At 31.9% G+C, this 3,874-nt stretch overlaps 1 long non-coding RNA gene across 1 annotated transcript; it reads left to right on the forward strand.

Moving 5' to 3' along the window:
- Window positions 1-3,874, forward strand: LOC127838389 (uncharacterized). The gene is made up of 5 exons (XR_008029795.1): window positions 1-474; window positions 1,157-1,223; window positions 1,398-1,590; window positions 1,889-1,980; window positions 2,317-3,874. It is a non-coding gene; the product is annotated as an uncharacterized LOC127838389 (long non-coding RNA).

The following is a 3,874-nucleotide window of genomic DNA, read 5'->3' on the forward strand; positions in this document are numbered from 1 at the left end:
CAACATCTGGTTCAACTGTGCCGCCCAAAAGAAAACAAAATGTATTGGTATACATGTAGATACGCGTCTTGGATCCTGTCGTTTCCACAAAAGCTTAAAATCATTCCCGGAAAGACCAACTTTCCATTTTACAAAAATTGCAAACATAAGCACATACTGGTTAGCCAAGTGCGGAAAATATTTATTTTTGCAGATTTATTTAAATAATTTTATGAATCGAATATGACACGGTAGATTGAGGTTCGTGACAGTCTTTTTCTTATAGAAACAGACGGGGCTACTTATCAATTACTGAATAATAGTTCTTCTTACAGTCTTTTGATGCTCAATGAAGAATAAAAAACTAAAAATGGCGTGTCGTAATTAGCCTACGCTTTGACATTGTTCACCGTTTGTTTGCGAGTTCCTTTGGAATAAATTGTCAATCAATCCTGACAATAATTTCTTCAATTGAAGGATCGTAGTTAAAATCAGGTAAGATATTTTAATAAACTTGACAATCATTAATTTTGGTAAAAAATGGTCCTATTTAGAGAACATTGAAAATGAAACTGTTAACCCGGAAGTAAAATACTTCGCTACGAAAACTTTGTTGTTGGTTTCAAAATGTGATGGCGCACTTATTTAAATTTTAAATATGTCACAAGAAAGTTCAGCAAGCACGATCACATATGAAATCTCACAGGGCCAGGATGATATGTTTTATTCAAGATTTGAATTTGGTTGACAACTTGACATTAATGATTTCAAAACAGACCATTAAGCATTATACATGATAATATAACGAGCCATGTATTAGAACTATTAAAATGAAAATGTGCCCTCTTCAGATTATGATGAAGACATTAACTATGAGTCGAACTGTTCAGAAACAGAATTATCAGGATTCAGCGCTACATGAGACAGATGGAGTGTCTGTCCCTATTGAGGATTCCTTGTTTGATTTAAACAATTAAAGGAACAAGAAAAGCAAAACAAATTCAAAATTCTAACACGTGGCTGTTATTCATTTCATAACAAACCGTGCAGCGATGTCATTGACTTTCAACAAGCAATCTCTTTTAGACAAAATTTTGTTATATTGCTATGAAGTTAAGTGAAATATATTTATCTTTTCAATCTTGACAATTGTTTTAAAAACTTAAATATATCTTAGGTTGGACCAAACTACTTCAAGACTGCGAAAAAATGTGAAGTCTTTGGTGTTTGCTGTGAAGGTACAGGTAGGTGTGATTATTAATTTCTAGATCAGTTACATGTCCCATATTGTTCTTAAATATGCAAAAATGTGTTGGTGTGACTGTCATTATTTTAGGTGAAATATGAAATACATATTTCTGTATCAAATAACAATTATAGTCAGTTTGCTCTTATTTTCATTCATTGTTCTTTTGCAGGAAAACATGTGTTTTACTTGGCGAATGAGGGTGAATCACCCAGGAAAGGCGCCAACACTGTTGTTAGCTATGTGCATTCCTAGCTTCACCACTATTGCCTAGGGGAGGAAAAGGCAGTTTTCTACTTTGACAACTGCTGGACAAAATAAGAACAACTGTGTACTTTGGTATGCATTGTGGAGAGTTAGTGTTGGTAAGAACTTTTACTTATTCACACATTTTTATTGCATGAAAACTTGGTACCATTTTTGCATCTAAAAGGATAAAATTTTAGAAAAAAAATAAGATCACTCCTTATTTACATATAATTATGTTAAAATAGATTTCATATTAATAAATGGAATATTTGATATTACAAATGTTTGGGAATGCTTTTTGTTTGGTTAACAAATAAGAAGGGCTTAGAAAAGACATAATATTTGTGTTTAAATTTTAAGTTTTTTTACAGATTGTGAAAATGATATGTTAATATTCTTTCCATTTTCAATTAGGGCTGCACACTCGAATGAGTAACTCGATGATGGTGACTGCGGTCACATCAAGTTCTAGCCTGATTGGCATTTTGGATTATGGAAGTCAAAGTGTAGGTATATTCATCAGTAGATACTGATTTACCATCTGATAATGTTAGTATACATATTGCAATGAGCACTGGCAAAATTATTACTTCCAGTATTCATAAGAAATGTTTTTAATACATAAACTTTTTCCCATCTTTGTGAAGGGGACTTTGGCCCCTCATTTTGTGAAAAAAAGAGTTGAGAACTGTTCTAAATTGTGAAATTATAGTTAAGTTAAATAGTTAAATTGTGAACATTTGAGTCACAAGCTTATCAAATGTTTGAAAAACTGCCATTCTCTAAGAAGGAAATAAAGCTCTGCAATATTTAACCAATGTTCATGCCTCACACTTTTCCAGACTTTGTGATGCAGAGACCATCGAGGCTGTTGCTGGGACTGTATCCACCTCCTCAAGGTCTGGACTTAATGTGCCGCACATGATTGGTGATTTGGAGAAGCCCGTGCACCAATACGATTGGAAAACTTTTCTTGCCCAGTTGTTCATACCCTTGAAGAACATTTGAAAGTACCAACATTTCCTCATTGATGCTGGTACACCAGGCTTGGTATTTTGTAAAACAAGTGAAAAATCTACAGATGAAACTCACTGTTTGTTAAATTTTAAAGAGTGCTTACCTCTTACCATCAATGTCTAGCCAGTCTTGCCCAGCCCGAATTAAAGGACCTTGACTCAGTATCGCCTGACAATGGTACCTTTATGAGGAAATAGGGCAGTTTTTTTAATCAGACCTCAGTAGACAAGCTACCTGTCCCAAGCCGAAGTAAAAAAAACAAAAACTGTCTGTGTAACTCAGAAGTTGCAAAAAAAAGTGCCATGTCCTATCTTTGTTTGTTTTAAGGTTGAAAATTGTATGATCCTGTTTGTCAAATAGCCTTAGATTATTTGTTTTGATTACCAAGTTATATGTTATTGTTTACCATATAAACTGTTCATTGGTGAACTTTTAAGCAACAATTACTAGTGTGAAAATTTTAATATTTAATTGGCCTATAGCATGGTATTTTCTAAATTGAAACTTATGATGTGATGCTATTAATGTAAAATGTCATGTCTTCAAACATGTTTTATAAAGTTTGTCAAAACATTTAGCCAAAGTCCATGTGTGTTCATTTATTATGACAGGTGGTAATATATAAGTTTTGTTGAAGCTCATCATACCCATGATTGCGATACCCATTTACATGTAAAATAAGAATGATGGTTGCTATGGAAACATTATTTTGGCATTTACTTATTTGTTGATGGAATTAATTCTATTTATATGATAATGGTATTATATTTATTTACACTGATTTATAGAAGGTATGTTTTAATGCCTTAAAAATAATACATGCTCATCTTTAATTGTTCTGAATTAGAAGTACATGTTGTTATTATTTGTGTTACTTTATGGCGGTTTACTATGTGGGTTTCGTAAACAAAACGTAGTTTAATTGTTTGGTCAAATAATGTTGTTCTTTTTCATGTTTTATATGAATGGGAAAGGATTTACTAATAAAATTAGGTGTTTTTGCAGTTCAAAACAGTAAACATGTCTGTACATTAACATTTTAACCAATATATATGTATGGCACTAATAAATTACATGTATGATGTTTACGTTGTGCAAAGTCTTAAATGGATTGAAATCAATACACTGTAAAATATGTGGATCGTTTCTAAAAAAAGGACATGTTGCACTTTAACTCAACCTATTTTCTTATATTCGTTTTGTTACTATGCATTAAAAAAACACCATGTTGAAATAAAGATCATTGACTTTAAGCAGTTATATCATATAATTGACAAAAACGTTAATATTTTGTTTTTTATCTGATATTTAAACAATTTTAATGACATTAATGTATTTTATGTAAATTCGTTACCATAGCAACCTCTGTATTCAAATGATTGC

The sequence above is a fragment of the Dreissena polymorpha genome, chromosome 7 (assembly GCF_020536995.1).
Source record: "Dreissena polymorpha isolate Duluth1 chromosome 7, UMN_Dpol_1.0, whole genome shotgun sequence".
Lineage (NCBI taxonomy): Eukaryota > Metazoa > Mollusca > Bivalvia > Myida > Dreissenidae > Dreissena > Dreissena polymorpha.